This window comes from Heloderma suspectum, chromosome 2 (assembly GCF_057233095.1).
Source record: "Heloderma suspectum isolate Gila_16-S chromosome 2, 16-S_ref, whole genome shotgun sequence".
Lineage (NCBI taxonomy): Eukaryota > Metazoa > Chordata > Lepidosauria > Squamata > Helodermatidae > Heloderma > Heloderma suspectum.
The window spans coordinates 343,748,612-343,771,805 of NC_139459.1; the positions used below are offsets into that span (position 1 = coordinate 343,748,612).

At 50.7% G+C, this 23,194-nt stretch overlaps 1 long non-coding RNA gene across 2 annotated transcripts in view; it reads left to right on the top strand.

Annotated features, from left to right (window-relative positions):
• Positions 1-1,283: 1,283 nt before the first annotated feature.
• The window catches only part of LOC146355305 (uncharacterized), a 219,033-nt gene continuing 197,122 nt past the window's right edge, over positions 1,284-23,194 (top strand). The window contains exon 1 of one of the 2 annotated variants that reach the window (XR_014788618.1): positions 1,284-1,732. This is a non-coding gene — a long non-coding RNA (uncharacterized LOC146355305). The remainder of the gene's footprint in view (positions 1,733-23,194) is intronic. The other variant, XR_014788617.1, reaches the window with a different exon arrangement.

Genomic DNA, 23,194 nt, shown 5'->3' on the forward strand with positions numbered 1-23,194 from the left:
CCAACTTTTCGAGATAGTATAGAGTGGGCTACAGGTCCCAAACAAACCAATATTGCAATCTCCCACTGGGGTCAGCATTCCACTGTTTCGTTCTCTTTTGGTTTAGCAGCAGAAGGTGAGTTTGTTGCAGCAAGTTTCCGCGGGATGTCGGTGTCGTGCAGGGCTTGAATCAATGCCAGCCAGCTCCAGGTTTTTGAGGACTCTTGGGCAAGAGATCCTCAATGGGCCCTCTCCCACCACTGTCACCACCTGCTGTTCCTCCTCTTCCTCCTCATTGCTACCACTTACTTGTTTGGCAGGTGGAGTAGGTGTCCCACACAGAGTAGACCCACTGAAATGAGCGGCCAAATGAGCCAGAGGCCGGGCGCTGTAGGCCTTTTTCCTGTCTCTAAACATGCATAGGATTGTGCCCTGGCTAAGTGTAATGAAGAAGAGATTGCCTCAATGAGTCTGTTGTTTCTGATGACTAATAAGAACGCTCCTGTGGCCCGGAATTCATGCCCTTTGGCAAGGGAGCCATTCCTCTTCATTTTCGATTACTGTGTAGGCTGCTTGATGTTTCTCAGTGCTGAAAGAAAGACCTGTTATTTTTCTTCACATCTTGCAGGACCAAATACTTTTTAAAAAGGGGGGGGGGGTTCCAGGGCTCGAGGGTTTGGGATGAGGGATTCCAGGATAGGCATTCCTGTAGAAATGTAACTGACTTTTGTGACAAAGGGGGGAACCGTGTGTGTGTGTGTGTGTGTGTGTGTGTTGACAAACTGATTTCTGTATTCTAGCTGATGAAAGCTTCTGCCACAATTCCAGCGCAGGCCTGAGAACTTTGACTCAGAAGTAAATCCCACGAAATTCAATGGGGCTTTCTCCCTGTAACTATATTGAGGATTGTAGCCTAAATCTTTTCCAGAAGAGTAACCTTGTTAGTTTGCTGTAACAAAAACAACAGAGAGTCTTGTGGCACCATAAAGACTAACAAATGTACTACTAATGAAACTGTTTACCTAAGTGCCACAAAATTATTTGCTGTATTTATCTCTCTTCTAAGCAACTGGAGCTTTTGACTACTTCTTCCTCTCCCCGCCCGCCCGCTTTTTGTTTTTAAACAGCACAGGGCGAAAAGGTCAGCAATGAAAACAGATCCTCCTTTCACTATCGGATTTTTAAGAGCATCTTGGCGGAATCATTCTTTTCCTTTTGCGGGAGCGAGACAGAGGTTGAGGGACCCGCTCGCGCCGCCTTGTGTTGGGCAAGAGTATAGCGCCGGGACGGATCCGTCCCGCTCTGACGCGCCTGTCAGGGAGAGAGCGCGGGGACGGATCGGTCCCCGCTCTGACGCTGGGACGGATCGGTCCCCACTCTGACGCGGGGACGGATTGGTCCCGGGGACGGATCGGTCCCCGCTCTTACGCTGGGACGGATTGGTCCCCGCTCTGCCGCGCCTGCCAGGGAGCAGGGTAAGTATATTCCCCTTGCTCCTATCTTCTTCTTCTTTGGGGGAGAGACTCTGACGGGTAGGTGGACTCTGGCTGTTCTTGCAGCTGCGGGAAAAAAGCGTCTCCGCTCATGCTCCAGCTGGCCTTGCGTGGAGCAAGCAGTCTCCCTTCGCGCTGGCGCCATTTTGTTGTGCAGTCGTGTCCGGCTCTCGTGACCCTAAAACGCTGCGTCTGAAGCATTTGGCTTTGCCGCTCCGATCTTACATGTGCATGAAGAGGACGTGATATATGCTCTAGAGGTACGTTATGGGGGGGGGGCGTGAAACAGGAAGAAAGGGCCTGGTAAGGGCTGCGAGAGGACCGAGGTCTTGCTGGCTAGCTGACACCGCCGGCGAGGAGACGTGAATTTCGAGACTCTCGCCGGCGGGGGCGAGTTGTGGGTTAGGCGGCGCCAGGGAGCTCTCCCCGATTTCGGGTTCTCCGGCAAAATATGCCTTTCGCCCTGAATTAAGGTCTTTGGGGGTCCTGCGTGCTTCGGTCGGGCGGCGGAGCTGAGACAGAACTCGCTCCTCCGACTTGGCGCCGACTCGCGTCTCCTTCGCGAAAGCTGTGCGCGCGCAAAGCACTTTGCGCACAGCGCAGCTGCCGACCCTGTGCGTCGAGGCGCGCTGTCCTGCCGGCGAGAAACACTGCTGCCGTTTTGCGTGCCGCCGGTTCGGCCGCAGAAGGGCGACTGGAGCAGGGCGCCTTCCCGGTGGGGTGGGAGCGCCGTGGCCTGGAAGGCTTGGCAGGGCGGCATTCCCTGCCCTGCCCTGGGCGATGTTCTGACGCCATTTCCCCCAAATGGCCGTTGAGACGCGATTTAAACCCAAAGGCGGCGCGTTCTTGTTTCAGCTAGATTCACATCCTCAGTACTGGAGGGTGAACGTCATTTTAGGCTTCGGAGGACACAGAAGGCAAGCAAGGCCTCAGGGGACGTGAAAGCCTGAAAAAGCGATGTGTTTGTTAAGAACGAAACAGCTCCGTGCAGGAGAACGTGGCGTGAGGCCAAGAGTCAGCCACTTTCTTCTTCCTGCCACGAGGGTGCTGCACGATCACTGCGTGGTCCATGCGCCGCTAGAGAGGAGAATGGACGCGGTGCCGCGCCCTGCCTTCGTCACTCATCACGGGCTGAAGGGCTGGCGGGCCTCTAGCCTTTCCCGCCGCTTTTCGCTGAAATGGGCGGTGTTCGGATCTTGCATCTGAGCTGTGGACAGTGGGAAGGAAAAAACACGGGGGGGGGGGCCTACAAAAAGCAAAGCAGTACCGACCATACTACCGCTGTAGAACAGCACACCGCAGCACCTTGTGGTGCTGTGCCAAAAATTTCCCCCACATTTTTTCAACCATTCTCATTCAATTTGATAGAAAAGAAATGGCTTTCGAAAAGAAATTCAAAGGAAGAGTAATTTTGGAGAAATTGTCATGGGCTGGGTTTGAGGTTCTTCTGCTTGCCTTCCTTACGAGGTGGCTGAGGGGTGTGCATGAGTAATGTCACTGTACAGTAACCTCTGTGGCAGCCTGTAGCCTCCTCAGCTTCCTCTCCTTCAGTCAGAGCCATCATGAGGCAATTTTTTCCAGTTCAGAAAGTGCAGATGTCCTGGGAGGCTACAGAGCAATGGAAAGATGAGTGATAGAGAGAGAAAACACACACAGCACCCTTGGCCACCTTGCAGCGATCAGGGAAGCTCAAAAATCCCGCCAGAAGAAATGCAAAATTCTGCCTCAGAAAAGTGGAAGCCTCAGCACAGTTGATGCTGTTGCTACCTGCAGAAGCAGTGCAATAAACCAAAAACTCTGAGGACAAAAGAAAGAAGCTGTGCTGCAACCCCTGCCAACAGTCAGCCCATTCTGTGAGGAACTGTTGGAGAATTTCTCCTCCCCTAGGAGAAATTTAGTGAAATTGCCCTACCCCCCGCCATTTCTTGGCCCACGAATAGGCTGGAGAATTTTGAGAGGCCCTTTGCGCACCGCTCTAGTCCATTCTACCACTTCAGGACTCTGCCCCCTTCCCTCTGCATTCTGCTGCATGTACAGGCCAGGACTGAATGTGCAACTGCCAGTTTGGGAGTGAGAAGGGCAAGGGAAACTGAACAGGCCTGACCAGCTGCGGCGCTGGAAGTTCCTCCTGTCTGCCTCCGGTAGAGAGAACAAGAGAAATTGTTCTAATGAAAGCAGGCAGATAGGGAGGAAGGGAATGAAAGGAGGCAGAGGAACTAGATCCCCGCCAGCCTGCCCAGCGAGGTAGGAACTGAAGTGGATGATTGCCAAAGGGCTGGTTTTTGTGGGTGGCAGATTCTGAAAAGGACAGTGGCTTTTGATGCTAGATTGTGACTACTTCTTTCCCCCCCTGCTGTACTAAAGTTAACTCATTTCAACCCTACCATTACTTTAGATAATTTCAGAGCCTACCAAACACAGGCCATCATGACTACATGTACATAAGAGAAGCTTTCTACCACCTCTATAGCTCCAACGCAAATCAGTTGGTATCCACATACTGTCATCTTGAAGCTGTCCTCCCCCCGCCCCATTTTGTTTAGCCTCTCTGCTTCCAACTGCCTTTAAAATTAGTGTTCTTATTTAAAGCAAGAATCAAGATAGTGTAGTGGTTAGAGTTTCTGACTAGAACTGGGGAGACCCAGTTTGAAATGTTCAGCCAGGAAACTGGCTAAGTGAGGTTCAGTCCAGACATTCAGTGTGCTTTTTGGTTCCGGCTTTTGGTTTGTCCTTTAATCCTGACATGCTCTTTGGTCCCAGCTTTTGGCATGCTTTTCAGTAGGGCTGTGCACTGCTTTGGCCCAAGGCCCAAACCCCGAGTCGAAGCGAGCTGCTTCGGGTCACTTTGAGCCCCTTCCGAGGCAAAGCGGAGGGGGCATGAAGCGACCCAAAGTGGGTCAGGGGCTCTCTGAAGCACTCGGTGTGGTTTGGAGGTTTGGCGCCCCCGGCCCAAGCACGCCAGGTCCTTACCTGAGCCGCCACCATCTCCGACCTCACCGCCGCCGCCCTCGCTACCGCCATCATCGCCACCACCACTGCATCATTGCCGCCGCCCTCGCCACCTCCGCTGCCGCCACCAACTCCTGAGGCCTGGACATGGGCGCCAACTCTTCTTGCAGGGAGTCACCCTTTTTAAAATGGCAACATCCACATGTGGGAAGTGGTGAAAAGGCTGAGGGATGGCCTAGCACAGTGGATAGAGCCCCTATGCCGGGAGAGGACGTACATGTTGGCCACTGTGTGCGATCACTGCCTGGAAGATGGCCTTTGTGGGGAGAACTCCCAGATGGGGTGGCAGGAAATACTGGTGGGGCAAGTGAGGGGGGCATGGGCAAAGAGGCTGGGGCAGGTGCCAGAGGAGGCAGGGAGACAGGGCACCATCCCTTCCCCAATATCACTCCCAGCAGGACCACAGGCCAGGAGTTCTGGGCCAAGGCACTGCAAGCAGCGGTTGTGGGGATATTATTATTATTATTATTATTATTATTATTATTATTATAGCCTCTTAGCAGGCTTGTTTTGTTTGTCTCTGGTCCAGTTCAACTCAAAACTCAGTCTTCTGCATTTCACTTAGCAAGCGCCATTAGTGGGCTTGTTTTGTTTGTCTCTGGCCCAGTTCAACTCAAAACTCAGGGTTTTCCATGAATATCTCTCCACCAGCCATGTGCCAGCGCCCTTGCCCATGGCTGTCTCTCCGCCTCCTCTGCCAGCCTGCTTGCCAGCCTATTTTCTCATTCTGCCCAAGACAGCCTGAGGTCATCCATTGTGAAGCTGTAGTACTAGGGGAGAGGGGTTATATTATTTTTATTTGGCACAACCTACAGCAGAGTCAATCCTAAAGGAAATCAACCCTGAGTGCTCATTGGAAGGACAGATACTGAAGCTGAAGCTCAAATATTTTGGCCACCTAATGCGAGGAGAAAACTCTCTGGAAAAGACCCTGGTGCTGGGAAAGACTGAAGGCAAAAGGAGAAGGGGACGGCAGAGGATGAGATGGCTAGATAGCATCACACCGATGCAATGAATATGAACTTAAGCACACTCCAGGAGAGAGCGCAGGACAGGAAGGCCTGGCGTGCTATGGTCCATGGGGTCACGAAGAGTCGGACACGACTGAACGACTGAACAACAACAGCAGAGATTAGGGATAGCGACCTCCTCCTAATCACCTCTTAAACTCCTAACTTATCTGATGCCTTTAGTTTATTACCTTTGGTTTGAGTTTCTGAGAACAGCACATCGTGCTCAGCACAAAAACTACTGGGCAAAACTGTCTGGAGTTTGGCAGCTTGAATGAGCCATATTGCCTGCCCGCCTGTTTTCTCAGGTAATGTGTATTCCATTCAGCCAAAGAGAGCCTGTGGTCATCCACTGTGAAGCTGAATAGGAAAGTATTACTAGGGGGAGGGGTTGTTTGCACTTCAGAGAAATGTATAGCAGAGATTAGGGATAGTGACCTCCTCCTAATAACGGCTCAAACACCTGACTGCTCTGATCATCCCTTTATGACCTTCAGTTGGAGTTTCTGCGAACAGCACATTTTATCTGTGTCTAGCACGAAAACTAATGGGCCAAACCATCTGAAATTTGGCAGGTAGGATCACCCCCACCAGGTCCCCAAATTACATGTATCTATCATGAAAACTGAAAAGGTTATGGCTGTTTCTGTTTTCCAATGCAAGTCAAGGGGAAAACATCAAATCTGAATAATTTGGATATCTTGAGTCTCGCTTCGGATCCGAATCTGAAGCAAAGTGGATTGCTGTGTTCCAAAGTGAAGCCGGGCTGCTTCAGAACGTCCAATTGAGCATGCGAAACAAAGTGGGAGGTCCATGCACAGCCCTATTCTGAACCTCCCATTGATGTTGACTATAGAATGACTCTCCATAAGGAGCCAAGCCAGAAGTCAGGAGCAAAGAACTCCCCAAAACCAAAGGACAAACCGAAAGGTGGGACCAAAAAGTAGGGTCACGGGCAGGGGGAGGCATGGCGTTGGGGGATTAACAGGCCAGCTGAGGAGAAGAGGGGCTAGACACCTTACAGCTGTCCCCTCTTCTGGTTCTTCCCCAACCTGATGGTTCCTGGCAGCCTTACCAGTCTGCCCTCGGGTCTGGTGGTGCTGCTGCTGAATGCCAGGTCGGCCCAAAATAAGACCTCCCTCATCCATGATTTGATTGTGGATGAGGGGGCTGACCTGGCATGTATTACTGAGACCTGGGTGGGGGAACTGGGAGGGGTCACTCTCTCCCAGCTGTGCCCTCCTGGGTACTCGGTGCAGCACCAACACCGACTTGAGGGTCGGGGAGGGGGGGTTGCCATGGTCTATAGGAATTCAATCTCCCTCTCCAGGCTTCCTGCTCATTCGAGTGCAGATCTTGAGTGTCTGTACCTTGTGTTGGGTACCCGGGACAGATTAGGGATTCTGTTGGTGTACCGCCCACCCTGCTGCCCATTGGACTCCCTGCCTGAGCTGACTGAGGTGGTCTCGGACTTGGTGTTGAGGACCCCCAGGATGATGGTCCTGGGGGATCTCAACTTCCATGCCGAGGCCGCTGTATCCAGGGCGGCTCAGGACTTCATGGCCGCCATGACGACCATGGGGCTGTCCCAACATGTCATCGGCCCAACGCATATAAAAGGACACATGCTTGATCTGGTTTTCTCGACTAGGAAGGAAGATGGTGATCTGAAAGTGGAGGAATTAACATCTGTCCCTTTGTCATGGTCAGATCACTTCCTGCTGAGGTTTAGACTTCTGGCGGCCTTTCCCCTCTGCAAGGGTGGGGGACCTATTAAAATGGTCCGCCCCCGGAGATTAATGGATTCCGATGGATTCCAGAGGGCTCTGGGGGATTTTCCTGCTGGTATGGCTGGTGCTCCTGTTGAAGCCCAGGTCGCTCTGTGGAATGCAGAGATGACTCGGGCGGTTGACACGATCGCACCCAAGCGCCCTCTCCCTCTGAGCAGAGCCCGGCCAGCTCCTTGGTATACACCTGAGCTGAGGGCAATGAAGCAAGAGGGGAGACGGCTAGAACACAGGTGGAGGAAAACTTGTGCTGAGTCTGACCGAACACAGGTAAGAGCCCACTATTGAGCCTACTCTGTGGTGGTGAGGGTGGCAAAGAGGCAGTTCTTTTCCACCAGCATTGCATCTTCTCAGTGTCGTCCGGCGGAGCTTTTCCGAGTGGTTCGCGGCCTGTTACATTCTGGGCCAGGGAGAGAGACGGTGGAACCCTCGGTAGCACGCTGTGACGAGTTTGCGCGGCACTTTGAGGATAAAGTCGCTCAGATTCGTCATGAATTGGACACCACCATTAATGCAGTTCCATTGGTAGAGGCGTTCAGAGCACCGTCTGGTCCGGTTTTATTGGATGAGTTTCAGTTACTGAGGCCTGAGGATGCGGACAAGGTGCTTGGCCAAGTCCGATCGACCACTTGTGTGCTTGACCCTTGCCCTTCATGGCTTATTAAATCAAACAAGGAGGGGTTGTCCGGCTGGGTCCAGGAGGTTGTAAATTCCTCCTTGAGAGAGGGAGTGGTGCCTGCTGCTTTAAAAGAGGCAGTAATTAGACCTCTCCTGAAAAAGCCTAACCTGGACCCAGAGGATGTTAACAATTATAGGCCAGTGGCCAACATCCCCTTCCTGGGCAAGGTGCTTGAGTGGGTGGTTGTAGGACAGCTCCAGGCACTGTTGAATGAAACGGATTATCTAGATCCATTTCAATCGGGCTTCAGGCCTGGTTTTGGAACGGAAACTGCCTTGGTCGCCCTGTGGGATGACCTCTGCCGGGAGAGGGACAGGGGGAGTGCGACCCTGTTGATTCTCCTGGACCTCTCAGCGGCTTTCGATACCATCGACCATGGTATCCTTCTGGATAGGTTGTCTGGGTTGGGAGTTGGAGGCACTGCACTACAGTGGTTCCGCTCCTACTTGGATGGCCGATTCCAGAAGGTGGTGCTGGGGGATTATTGCTCTGTGCCATGGCAATTGTGCCATGGGGTTCCACAGGGCTCTATTTTATCCCCCATGCTGTTTAACATCTACATGAAACCGCTGGGGGAGGTTATCTGGAGGTGTGGGCTGAGGTGCCATCAATATGCGGATGACACCCAGCTCTACCTCTCTTTCTCATCAAAACCAGGTGAGGCAGTGGCTGTTCTGAACCAGTGCCTGGGCACGGTAATGGACTGGATGAGGGCTAATAAACTGAAACTCAATCCAGACAAGACGGAGGTACTGTTAGTGGGTGGTTCGTCTGCCCGGCTAGGTGATATTCAATCTGTTCTGGAGGGGGTTGCACTCCCCCTAAAGGATCAGGTTCGTAGTTTGGGCGTGCTCTTGGATCCAGAACTGTCACTTGAGGCACAGGTGAACTCAGTGGCACGGAGCACTTTTTATCAGCTTAGGCTGGTATACCAACTACGCCCTTATCTGGACAGAGATAGCCTAGCTACAGTTATCCATGCTCTGATAACTTCTCGTCTGGATTACTGCAATGTGTTATACATGGGGCTGCCTTTGAAAACGGTCCAGAAACTTCAGCTGGTCCAAAATAGGGCAGCAAGATTGTTAACAGGGACTGGCCTGTGAGCTCATATTACGCCAGTACTTTTCCAGCTGCACTGGCTGCCAGTCCATTTCCGGGCCTGATTCAAAGTGCTGGTGTTAACATTCAAAGCCCTTAACGGCTTGGGGCCAGGTTACCTGAAGGATCGCCTCCTCCCATATGTGCCTGCCCGGACCTTAAGATCATCATCAGCGGCCCTTCTCCGTGAGCCCCTGCCAAAGGAAGTGAGGCGGGTGGCTACTAGGAGGAGGGCTTTTTCTGCTGTGGCACCCCGGCTCTGGAATGAGCTCCCTAGTGAGGTTCGCCTGGCGCCTACATTGTATTCCTTTCGGCGCCAGGTGAAGACCTTTTTATTTTCCCAGGCATTTTAGCTTTCTAAATTTTTATCTTTGCTGTTTTAAATCTGTATTTTAAACTCCTGTACTGCTGCTAGGTTTTATTGTGGTTGTATTGTTATATTGTGTTTTTAATGTTCTATATATTTTAAATTGTTTTATTGTGTATTGTTTGGTTTTAGTTTTTGTGAACCGCCCAGAGAGCTTCGGCTACTGAGCAGTATAGAAATGAAATAAATAAAATAAAAATAAATAAATAAATAAAATAGGGCTGTGCAGGAAGCGCCCGATCTGACTCAGAAGCCGCTTTGTGGCTTTGGAGGCGAGTCCAATTCACCTCGGGCAGCTTTGGGAGGGCCCTGACCCGACTCAGCCCTGAACCTGAAGCGGGATTTGGATGTTGAACCCCGCTTTGGGTCCCCCTGGACACCCCCGCACAAACCCCCAACCTTGCTGCCTCCTCTGCCACTGTCATCGCCGCTGCCACTTTCTCCGCCACCATCATGGCCATCGCTGCCGCCCTCATTACAGATTACAGATGCCAGACAGGGGGTGGGATACACCTTGGTGCTACCCAGTCCAAGGGCATCCCTCAATGTCAGCTTGAAGATATGCACAATGTAGCGGATGCTGTCAAATCCATCCTCATGCACAGCCTTCACCGTGTTGGCTCCCCCATCTGGGACCATGTAACTGCGGGTGAGCTGGTGCCCGGCCAGCCAGCCCTCCACCATGCGGCTCATGGCCTCCATATTCTCTGCTTCCATGTGAGACTGGTCCATGACTTGTGCATGAAGGATGGCCCAGCAAAACCCATCCTTCCCAGCCCCAGAAGTGTGGCCTCTACTGTCCCAGTGGCTGCCCACCAGTGAGCCGTCAGGGACAAGTAAGCGTGCGCTCTGCCCTCACTGGACCAACTATCCAAGGTGAAGTGCACCGTCTGCGAGCACTTTCTCCTTGCATGTCTGGTACTGGGAGGGCACCACCCGCCTGCTCAGGGTGGTGCGACATGGCAGCTTGTAGTAGGGCAGCACAAGGGCCATCAGCCTCTTGAAGTCCGCATTCTCGATGAGGCTGAATGGCTTCCATGTTTTGGCCACCAAAGGGGTGTGCCTTTCACTGTGACCCCAGTCAAAGGATGTTTCCCATCCTTGTGATTCCCAGCACAAAGCAATTAGTGTATACTCAGAAGTAACTCCCATTGTGCTCAGTGAGGCTTGTCCCATGAATGCGCAGACCAGCATTTACAGAGATCCCCCTCAACTGAAATAGCAGATTTTAAACCACTAATTCCCTAAAGGCTGTAAAGTGCTTTGCCAGAGCTGCGATTCTCTGTTGTTTAGTTTACTGCCATTCAGAAGTAAGATCCACTGTCGATCACTGGATCCTACACAGCATTGGGTTAGAAAAGGGGCTGGTTTCCCGTCCTTCCCAGTACAAAAATATCTGTGTCTACTCAGGAGTACCTCCAATTGTGGTACATGAGGCTTGGGCCTGAAGTGCACATTCCCAAAGTTACTAGATTCCCATGAATTGAAATAACACATTTAGAAGCCTTAGTGTTGACACTTTGAAGCTTCAGTCGATCACAGCATGGGCAGATCAGGGCAGAGAGAACACTGTGTTCCTTTAGTGATTGTTCTTGAATGGAGAAAATAATGCTGGGGGGCAGGAGAAGACAAAGACAGAGAGAGAAGGAGAGTGATTTATGTAACGAAACAGGAGGAAACTTCCTGGGATTTTGTGGAAGGTGAAAGGTGGGGGGGAGAGCCTGGAGGGGGGAGCCTCTCTTGTGGGTTGAGCAGCCCCTGCCCATCAGATGACTCTCACTCCACAAACACCCCCCCCACACACACACACACACCCAGAAGTATGTTCTGTGAAGCGACTTTTACTGGTGCGATACGCTTGCTTATGGAGCCCTGCTCCTAGCAAAGCCGGCTCCTTGAAAAATCTGAGTAAGCCACGATTGGCTTCTCCTTCCATCTCCTTCCATTGTCAAGAAGAAACCCCCCAAGGGAAGAACCGGCAGAGACAGAGCCACCACTAACCAACGCTCAACAGGCAGTGTGACTCCATAAGAAGCGTAAAACCAACCGGGTGCAACTTGCAAGAGGCTTGGTCAGCAACCACTGAAACGGCAGGGGAGCGCACATATAATCTTTTCGAGGAAATGAGAGAGAAGGAATACAGAAGAAGGGCCAGTGAGTGTCTGTTGGCTTCTTGTCAACTCCGACAATAGCTAAGAGCATCCGCAGATCAGTGCGCAAAGGCATGGCAGTCTCAGACCTAGTCTTTGATCAGGCAGTGAGGGAGGGAACTGTTGCCACTGACAAGTGATGGATGTGCTTAGAAGCTTGACAGCAGACTTGCAAGCAGCAGTGCAAGGCCACCAAGGTCAAGCTCGGTGCACGCCACATCCCTACGTGCCACCACAGCAGTTTCTTCCGCTCCCTTCCCTTTCTGGTCCTCCTCCTCTGCATGAATATGCACCTCGCCCACCTGTCTTTCCAGTGGGGCCTATAGTGGATCCATTGGTCACCCCACACCGTGGCATAGGCCCTGCAGAGCACCCCCCTGCACCACCGGAAGAGCTGGAGGAAGCAGACCCAGCACCTCACCAACACCTGCAGAGCAGTCGTCACCAACCATATTCTTTGGCAGAGGCTTGGATGGAACAAAAAGATCAGAATGGAAAAGGGGCCGGTGCTCAGTAACTCGCTTTCTCCCACCACACTAACCCCCACCCCCATCTTCTTTCCTCCATTGCTTAACGCTTCACTTCTTCCCTTTCTGTTTGTACCTTAACAAAGATTAATCCAGAGATGCTGTGGCAGGTGTGTTTTCAGGATGGTTGTAGGCAGCAAAATGCAACATTGCTGTGCCCTAGGCATTTCTTTGGTGTGCAGGGTATCAAATAGGGGTATTTGTGATGGTTCACTTTAATTTCTGGAGCCATGGATGCCTGTGGTACTAGGGGAAGCATAGTCGCTCGCTTAAAGCTTAGGACCACCCACCAGCGCCAGCAGATCCGCTGCCTTAGATGCAAAGGTGTGCTTAGACCTGTTGTGATTTTATTTATTTTATTTTATTTATTAAATTTATTAATCGCCCATCTGGCTGGTCACCCAGCCACTCTGGGCGATGTACAACACACCATAAAACAATTTAAAACAATAAAATTCTACCATAAATTTTTTTTTAAAATACCCTAACCCACCCCAAATGCCTGCCTGAACAACCACGTTTTTAATGCACGAGGGAAGCTCATTAAAGAGGGGGCATGACGGAGTTCCCTAGGGAGGGAGTTCCACAGAGTGGGGGCCACCACAGAAAAGGCCCTCTCCCTCGTCCCCACCAGTCTAGCTGTCCTGGCTGATGGGACAGAGAGAAGGCCATCCGAGGCTGATCTTGTTAAGCGGCCTGTCTGGTGTTGCTGGAGGCGCTCCTTAAGATAGGCTGGGCCGGAACCATATAGGGTTTTAAAGGTCAAAACCAACACCTTGAATTTGGCCCGGAAAACAACGGGTAACCTGTGCAACTCCTTCAGCACTAGAGTGATGTGATCTCGCCGGCGGCTGCCTTTAATCAGGCAAGCCGCCGCGTTCTGTACCAGCTGCAGTTTCCGAACCGTCTTCAAGGGTAACCCCACGTAGAGCGCATTACAGTAGTCTAAACGAGAGGAGACCAGGGCATGTACTACCGATGGGAGCAGATGGTCGGGAAGGAAGGGGTGCAGCCGCCGTATCAGATGGAGTTGATACAGCGCTGTCCGGCTCACAGCTGACACCTGAGCCTCCATGGACAGCTGGGAGTCCAAAATGACCCTCAGGCTGCGGACCTGGTCTTTCAAGGGTAGCCGTACCCCATTCAACACCAGGTCAGCATCCCCCAGCCTCCTCTTGTCTCCCACCAAAAGTACCTCGGTCTTGTCAGGGTTCAGCTTCAGCTTATTCCTCCCCATCCAGCTACTCACCGTCTCCAAACATTTGGACAGGGATTCTACGGCCAACCTTGGTGAAGATTTGAATGAGAGGTAGAGCTGCGTGTCATCCGCATATTGATGACACTGCACCCCAAACCTCCTGATGATAACCCCCAGCGGCTTCACATAGATGTTAAATAGCATCGGGGAGAGGATGGAACCCTGTGGCACCCCACGAGTAAATGGCCACGGGTCTGAAACCTCCTCTCCCAGTGCTACCCTCTGGTACCTGCCGGAGAGGAAGGACCGGAACCACCGCAATACAGTGTCTCCAATGCCCAACCCCTCCAGGCGGTCCAGGAGGATACCGTGGTCAACGGTATCAAAAGCCGCTGAGAGGTCGAGGAGAACAAGGAAGGAGCATTCACCCCTATCCAGAGCCCTCCTCATATCATCCACCAAGGCGACCAAGGCCGTTTCTGTCCCATGCCCAGGCCTGAAGCCTGACTGAAATGGGTCTAGATAATCAGTTTTTTCCAAGTGTGCCTTCAGCTGCACCGCCACCACCTGCTCAATCACCTTGCCCAAAAATGGCAGATTTGAGACTGGGCGAAAGTTGTTCAGAACTTGAGGATCCAAGGAGGGCTTCTTTAAGAGCGGTCTTATCACTGCCTCCTTGAGGGCTGATGGCATCACTCCCTCCTCAAGGGAGGCGTTCACCACCGCCTTGATCCCCTCACCCAGTCTCTCTCTGCAGCTCATAATGAGCCAAGATGGGCAAGGATCAAGTAAGCAGGTGGTCGGCCTTACAGATGAAAGCACCTTGTCCACTTCATCAGGAGGAAGAAGCTGGAACCGATCCCACAAAACCAGTTTGCCACAGGCCGCCTCTTGCTCACTAACTGTATCCACAGTGTGCAGAGTAACACACCTAATCTGATCAATTTTATCTGCAAAGTGCCTTGCCAAAGCCTCACAGGAAGCCTTAGAATGCTCCAGTGGTTCCAGAACCAACCAGGCTCCGGACCACTTGGAACAGCCTCCTGGGACAGCACTCTGCAAACGCGATGGAGGCAGCATAATATTCCTTTTTTGCTGCCTTCACCGCCACGTGATAGGCTGAAGATACAGCTCTAGCCCGTGTCTGATCGTCTTTGGAGCGAGACTTCCGCCACCGACGCTCTAGCCGTCTCACCTCCTGTTTCAGAGCTCGTAACCGCGGATTGAACCATGGTGCAGTCCGAGCCCTGTTCAGGGGGAGAGGGCGTTTCGGAGCCACCCGATCTAATGCCCCAGTGATTGCGGCATTCCAGCCACCCACCAGGGTCTCGACCGAGTGGCCGTTGGCATGCCCCAGAGAATCCCCAAGCGCGTTCAGGAATCCATTTGGATCCATAAGACGCCTGGGGCGGACCATTTTAATGGGTCCTCCACCCCTGCGGAGGGGTTGTGGAACCGAGAAGTCCAACATCACCAGATAGTGATCTGACCATGACAAGGGGGTGGTGGATATACCCCCGACTTCCAGATCACTCCCCGCTTCTCCAGAAACAAACACAAGGTCTAGTGCATGACCGGCTACATGGTGGGCCCAGTTAGAATATGGTGCAGCTCCCAGGAGGCCATGGTCTCCATGAAGTCCCGAGGTGCTCCTGTGAGGATGGCCTCCGAATGTACGTTGACGTCCCCCAACACCAGTAAGTTAGGGGACTGTACACGCACATCAGAGACCACCTCAAGCACCTCGGCCAGGGAGTCAGTCGTGCAGCGGGGTGGACGGTACACGAGCAGAATTCCCAGACTGCCCTTCGGGCCCAACCTCCAGTACATGCACTCAGCAACCTTGGTCTCCCGGAGAGGGGGTCTGGTGAAGACCAAGGACTCTTGGTAGATAACAGCCACTCCCCCTCCCCGATCCCCAGCCCTCGGCTGCTGTGCATACGAAAATCCGGCTGGACACATGGCTGCAAGGGTTGGAGCAGCAGCTTCGGCCAGCCAGGTCTCCGTAATACATGCCAGGTCTGCACCCTCATCCAGGATCATGTCATGGATGAGGGAGGTTTTCTGGGTAACAGACCTGGCATTGCAGAGCAGCAAACGAAGGCCAGAAGATGGGGTCACGCCTCCCCCAGCCATCCTTTGGCTCTGGACAGGCCCGGAGCAGGGGACAGATACTACACATCTCTCCCTTGTTCCCCTTACCTGGCATGGCCTACTCCTAGCGCTCCGCCAGCACCTGCCGCCCAGCCTCGGTATGTTCTGGCCCCCAACACTCCCCCCACTGCCTCCATCAGGTGGACACATGTCCCCTTGCTCCCGCCTATCAGGCAGGCTACCCACCCCTAAAAACACAACAAAATTCCCCCCAACAAAATAAAACAAACAAACAAAACAATTAAAATCCCCTTAAAAATACCAGGCAGGAGTCCACAGGGAAGGCCTGGTGGCGGCGGCAGCAGCAGCAGGCCCAGCGGCAGCAAGCACACCTCTTCCCCGGTGGTGGTGGTGGTGGTAGTGGCTTCTCCTGCAGGCCCTGGCTCCCCCAGGCCACCTCAGCCAGCCAGCTTATGTAGCCCCTCCAGGGAGGGGCAGGTGGAGCAGCACAGCTGGCTCGGTACCTGGGGGCCTGGTCCTGCAGGGACTGGCGGTCCACCAGGCAGAAGTCCACAGGGAAGGCCTGGTGGTGGTGGCGGCGGCGGCAGCAGCAGCAGGCCCAGCGGCGGCAGCAGCAGGCCCAGCGGCAGCAAGCACGCCTCTTCCCCGGTGGTGGTGGTGGTGGCTTCTCCCGCAGGCCCTGGCTCTCCAGTGATGACTGGGATGCTGTGTTCTGTGTGTGTGTGGCAGGGCGGAGCGGGTGGGTCTTAAATTGCAACCACCGTTCACACGCTCAGAAACATTTATTTCTGTTTGCTCAGTCTCTCTGCCTGTACCTCCCTCTTCGTTCAATGCCCCCCACCCCAATCCAAAGTCTTAACACAATGGTAGTTCAAGTTTTTGAGACGCAGTACCTACTTCTCTGCAGGACAGATGCCAAATTTGGTTTATGAACCAAGACCTGCCTGCTGCAGCTTATAGGCTGTGCAGGTTGGAGAGCATGGTTTTCAGGCCACAGTAGCCCCCCCCCCCCTTTTCCCAGCCGCCTAAGTTTCAATCCTAATAGTGCTGGCTTGCACACACCCTGCGCCTAAGTGACCAAAATAAGTGACTCAGTCCAAAGTGCCCTTTACCCTCTGCTGTTGGCCAGCATGTTCTCGGGCGTGTCGTGTCTGCCACTGCAGGGCCCTTTTATGCTGGGTTGCCGCTCTACATCTGTCTGGGCTTGCTGAGATTGACGATCTGGCTCAGGGTCAGTGTTCCCAGTAAGCAGCTTAGCCTGTCCCATGTGCTCCCATCCTTCCCCGAAACCAGATGGTGAATGTGCCACTCTTCCTTCCTGTTCCATGGGGAAAGAGCTTCAGGGGAGAGTAGCTGCTGCTGCAGCCTCTCAGGCTCTTCCAGCAGTAGGCTGGGAGTGGGACCCAGCTGGGACCTGGCTTGGATGCACATGTGGTAGGAATGCTCCAGGGTCTATGTGTTCGGGTCTCCGAGTGTTGGAATAATCTCAGACATTCTATCTCAGCCTGTTCGCCCTGACCCACTTCTTGCTTTATTATCCATTTATGACAATGTTGGTAGAAAAATAATCCATAAGGTTTTGTTAAACTGCCTGTTAGCAGTGGCCTGTTTCGAAATTACTCAGCACTGGAAGTCAAGTGCAGGTTTTACTTCGAAGGTTGGCTAATGAAGGTTTGGCAGATAGCTCTGCCAGAGCATTTGATGCATCATAGCAGACTTCTTCGAGGACTTAGCAAAAGGGACCGTTCCATTGAAATTTGGTCTCCCTTCTTTGCATGTGTGAATGGAGGTGTTCCTGAATACATGCCCCCGGGAGACCCTTTTGGAGGGATTTAGTTTACTGAATATGTTGACGTCATAGAATATCTTTAAATTCCAAAGCTGAAATTTGATTATTTTCTGTGAGTGTGCATTACATTTATATTTTTATGTGATGAGTTTATATTAAACGATATTTTTAAAATAATTTTTAAAAGAAAAAAAGATAAACAAAATACTTTTTTATTTAATAAAAAAGTTAGTCTGCAAAAAGCAATAGAAACATCCTCATCGGACATCTCCACCATCTTTTCCATTTAATAGACTACACCTTCCGCTGCTGATGATGTCAATCATTTATAAATAGTTCAGACTCTACTTTTGTGGCAGACTTGAAGCACTTTCGTAGTAAGTAAATGGCAAAACGACAGCAAACACAACCAGAATGACAAGGGGAATGGCCAGAGTAATATAGAGGCATTTATCTGAAAGCAAACCAGAAAGTTAAGAGTTTCAGTATTTTAGAGGAATAACAGACAGATGAACTTGTTTATTACATTAAAAAAAAAATTATATCCTGCACCGTCAGCAAATAAGTGCTGATGAATGATGCAACACTCTCATTGGTACAGATCATTTAGGTCTGGTATTTGGCCAGGACTTCAGTGTTGCTTCTGCATTGCATCCAAATTCTGTTCCTAGAATGCCTACACTGTGCCCACAGAATAAACCCCACGATTCAAATACTTTGTATATTTATCCTGCATGATTTTGCAAGGACCCAATGTAACCAAGGCAATTGGTTTGAGATAGGTTAGCTCAGCTCCCCTGCCTACATGCTAAGCTTTTTCATGATTCATGGGGAAGGCATGGAGAAATGCTAATCTTACTGTCATTGCTCATTAGTTATGAAACAGAATTCAGCTTGTTCTTCTACTGCACAGTTTTCTAGTAAATGTCCCTCTATAATTTTGAGGCTTTTGCACAAAATTCCATTTGCGTTCCATTCTTTTAATGGACTGTTTTCCATCTACATCCCCAGCTAGTCAGATTTCTGTATTATCATGTCTTTCATATATCCTGATATTCATATCCTAATATCCCCCGCCCCCCGGGCCGCCCACACACACACACCACACAGTGGTGAGTATATCAGGCTAACTTTCAAATCTGGAAGATAGAATTGTCCTCTGGATGCATACAGTTTTATTGCGCCATAGTTGTCTGACGATGCTTCCAGACAAGGCATTTATATTGCATCATCACCATGCCTCATTATGGAACGTTATGGGCGGGAGAGTGTCCAAGCATCATTGTCTTCCATTTATAACCCTCCCCTGTTTTTCCACTACTACTGCAGTCTTTTTTTCTTACTGCACATACTCCTTTAAGAAAGAAAAGATGGAATAGTTGCACAGTGCCTTCTGATTATTAGCACGATGAGTGCTCTGTCTGGAAGCACCCCGAGAGAGCTATGTAATTATGAACAAACAGAAAATGCTAAGTAATCCAAAAGCCTAATTTCACCTGGCCAACACAATGTTTGTCAAATGAGAGTGGCTTATTTTGCATTTCTTTGGAGGAGACCAAATGTGCACCACTGGATTTTACAAGAGAGCAAGAGAGCGAGAGCGCGCTCCATGGCCTCCTTGCGATGAGAAAGCTTTAACTTTCCAGCATCCTTGACATTTTACACTGACAAGCCGTTAAATGTTTTCCACTTCTTCTTTGCCCTGACATTGGTTGTGATCTCAAGTCTTGCTGCTACCTCTAGTTAAAAAAGGCAGAAAAAAAGGGAAATGTGCTCCAAGAAGAATTTTAGGAAAGACCAGATTTCTCCCCGCTCCCTTACCGATACTTACTGTCCTCTCCGTGAGGAGGCGCTGTGGATGTCTCAAGGGAGGTTGCATTAGATGTGGGTGCTACAGCTGGAGAAAAAGGAAATTCTGGAAAGCAAAAGGCAGACGTTTGCTCAATATTCAAAAGTGTTTTGAACTACTGAAGCATTTGCTGGGCAGGGTAGGTGTTCATTGGAGGAAAAGCCCATGGGGACAGATGGGCAGCACGCAGGAGTGGAGGCTAGGGCACTTGGCATCACAGGCTGTATGTGTGTGCACACCACGGTGGTTTGTTCCGAAGAGCAGCACTTTACTTTTCTGCCCAGGAGTACTGTTAAGTCTTAACAGTTAAGGGATATTATTGCAGTGTGGGGAAAATCTGTCCTCAGGGTGAGTATTTAATTTCTACCTGACCTTTCTGCTCAGAAGGGGTTTGATGATGCATGGGAGCTAGGTCGTAAGTGCATCACGTACTGAAATACCTTTTAAAGCAGCTGTCTGCCTGCAGTGTCTATAGCAAACTGCATCCCTATAAATACATACACAATATCCTGTCTACTGCACCCCTTACATGTCGTCCTATGCAAGTGTGATGGAATATGCCTTGCAGTGTGTGAGGTTACAAGCATTTATTGTATTTTGTGGAGGTGATTAGTTTTGTTAATGCTATGAGCTAGCTGTGAGTGCAAAAACGTGTTCTTGGAACTGGGGCAAGTGAGCTTGCCACATGAGAGTTGGTTAGTTCTTTGAAGTGCAAAGCTCTTTCAGGAGGGGATGGACCTTAACAAGGGTGCTTCTGAAGTTAGCTTTAAGCCTGACTCAGCTTGACAAGTTGACAATCGGTGCACATATCTAAGCTAGTTTTCACCAATAGCAGCAAGTGAGATGCCAAATCTGTATCTGGACTGGGCCACTTCAAACTACAGCACCCTGGAATTCCTTGTTCCCATAGACCAGGGATGGGGAACCGTTTTTGACCCAAGGGCCACGTTCCTTCTTGGGAAACAGTCTGGGGGTTGCATGCCAGCAGTGGATGGGGCTGGAGCCAAAAGTGGATAGAGGCAGGGCCACCACACATACTCTCTTTCATACACCCGTGCTTTCTCCTCCGGCTTCCCTCCCCCTCTCGCTCGCCAGACGCCTCCTCTCCTCATCTGTCCATTGAAGTGCATCAGTGGAGACTTTAAAGAAGCCTGCTTCAAGGGTTTCCATGCAGTGCCCATGGATATCACTGCACCCACAAGGCCAGGCTGAGGCATCCGCCAACCCCCCTACAGCAGCTAATTTGTGGTGGTGCCCAGGGCATTTTTTCAAAATGCCAACTGTGTTCATGTGGCCCAAAAGGCTGGAGACCTCTCAACCAGTCGCTACCCTGAGGGTGGGAATTTGGGGTTGTCACAGTGCGTGGGGAGGGATTAGCCCTTCTTCCCCAGCAGCACCCGGCAGAAAATGATCCCTGGTAAGGCAATTAGGATTTTTAAAAGCCTCCATTAAAGAGGAAAAGTGGCAAAAGAGAGCCCTGGCCATTGGGTGGTATAAAAATGAAACAAACAAACAAACACTAATGGGAGCTTTAAAAAAAAGCCTAATTGTTTTGCACGGGGGAAGAGAAAGGGGAGGCCAGGGGTAAGATGAGGAGGCATCAGTGCTGGATGTAGCCTGCAAGCCACATGTTCACCATTCCTGCCATAGCCCTATCTCGAGTTTTGTTCATGTCCGAGTGCAGTGATGGAATTTTACAGGAAGGCAGGTATGCTGTGGGGGTGTTCAGACGATCACAGGGGTAGAAGAAGCCATTGTGGCTCCCCCCCCCACGTGCACTGCATGCACGACCGTGTTTAGCAGAATTACCCATGCTGCAGCATCGTTCAAACCTGGTGCATGGCGCGGATGGCTTTGTACCCATCCTACAATCCCTTCTGCAAGTTGTGAGTTGTAAGGTGGATATGAAGCCACCCCCACCATGCACTGGGACCGGATGACACGGCAACCCACACTGCAGCGTGGGTAATTTTGCAAATTGCGGTCGTGCGTGGGGGTGAGGGGAGAAGCCACTATGGCTTCTTTTACCCCTGTGATCATCTGAACTTGGACTATATATGAAACCTGAGCTCATATTGTATCCTGTCCTGAAGCAGCAATATCCTAGAATCTTCCACCACAAGCCTTCTAGAAATGATCCACTATCACACTTGCACCACACTGCTGATGTTCATTAACTACTGGCCTTACTTTAACAAGCAGAGCACTTCACTCCACCTCATGGTGACAAAATGGCAAGACAAGGTTAGAAGAACTGATTGTGAAAGCCTGAGAAGGCTATTACTGTTTTATTCGCATAATCTAGCTGGCATCCTATTCGAGAAGCATCCTTGTAGCCTGTTTGGCTTATGGACATTGACACTCAATACTCATGTTCATGCATTTCTATTGTTTCTCTAGGCTGGGGCGAGCAACGTGTGGCCCTCCAGATGTTTGGACGTATAACTCCCATGATCCCTCACCATTCGCTATGCCAGCTAGGGCTGATGGAAGTTGTAGGCCAAAACATCTGGAGGGCCACAAGTTGCCCACCTCTGCTCATGGCACATGGACACAAGTTGGTCCTCGATTCTGTGCTATGGAGAAGTTAGGAGGGTGCTGGTGTTCCACCAGCCTGAATTACTGTATCAGGGTAGACAACTTGTAATGTTGCACTCAGCCCTTTTCAGTTTTGCTCTGAGTAGGACTTGATAGGATCAGGCAATATACAGACAAACAATCTTTACAGTCTCTGTGGTCAAACATACCCCAAATACACAAGGGAAGAATTTTACTTGGGGAGCCTTTTTCAGAACTTACCAGTAACAGTTACATTTATTTGAATCAAGCACGATCCATTATTGAATAGCTGAATTTCAAAGAGGGCTTCATCTGTCTTTTTTGCATTCCTCACGGTGAAATTGTGGCTAGTCAGAGAAACCCCTGTCTTATTTGTCATCCACTGAAGATTCTCACGATGACCTATAGCAAGTTCTTTTATCGTGCCTTTTGGGTGGTCACGCTGGACTAACAATATCTGCTCTGTTGTATTAAGACTGAGAATGAGTGTCCTACTGCCACCTTCGTGTATTTCCTGATGGTATGTGTGGGGGCATCGTTTTGTTCCTGGAAAAACAAAATATTAATGCTGATGACATCATGAAACTATCAGGGTTAAGGACATGGCAGAAACCTGATTAGAAGTGAACCAGGTGGTCTGCTGCCACTTGCAGAAACTGCAAGTGGTTGCTAATTTGCACTCAAGGAGACAGCATTGTATGACTCAGACCGATAATGGTTTTCGCAGCAGAAAAATATTGTGGAGCTACTGTACAAATGAAGGGCCGCAGTGGCTTAGTGGTTATGACGCTGAACTGCAGACTGGAAGGTCGGCAGGACACAGCAGTCCGAGACCCGAGTGCCGCGTGATGGAGTGAGCTCCCGTCTTCAGTCCCAGCTTCTGCCAACCTAGCAGTTCGAAAGCAAGGAATTGCAAGTAGATAAATAGGTACCGCCTTGGCGGGAAAGGTAGCAGCGTTCCGTGCACCTCGGTGTTCAGTCATGCCGGCCACATGACCATGGAAGCGTCTTTGGACAGCGCTGGCTCTTCAGCTTAGAAACGGGGATGAGCGCCGCACCCTAGAGTCGGACACGACTGGTTGGGGACACCTTTTACTGTACAAATGCCAGGCGTCAGAGAGAGATGTCAAGGATAAACAAAGATTTTTGAGCACAGAATTCTGAATATTATATGTGAGTATTAGAGAAGTCTTGAACAGCCATTCTGTTGCTTCCTCTCTCTTTTTTGGAGGTTAACAGTAACCTTGGACAAAATAAGAACCTATCACCTGTGACAAAGGCTACAATCCTATGCACACTTACTGGCGACTGAGCCCCATTGCATTTAATAGAGCTTACTTCCAAGGAAACATGCACAGAATTGAACTGCTAGTCTACAAGTTACCCAAGTTACTAGCAAAACCTTTAATAAACTTGAATAAATGGTAAATTCTCCCCACCAAGGGATGTAAACAGTGGGGTCCCATTGGTATTGGGACAATCCTTTTCAACGTATTCATAAATGATCTGGAATTAGGAGTGAACAGAGAGGTGGCCAAGTTTGCTGATGACTCCAAATAATGTAGGGTAATGTAGGGTTAAA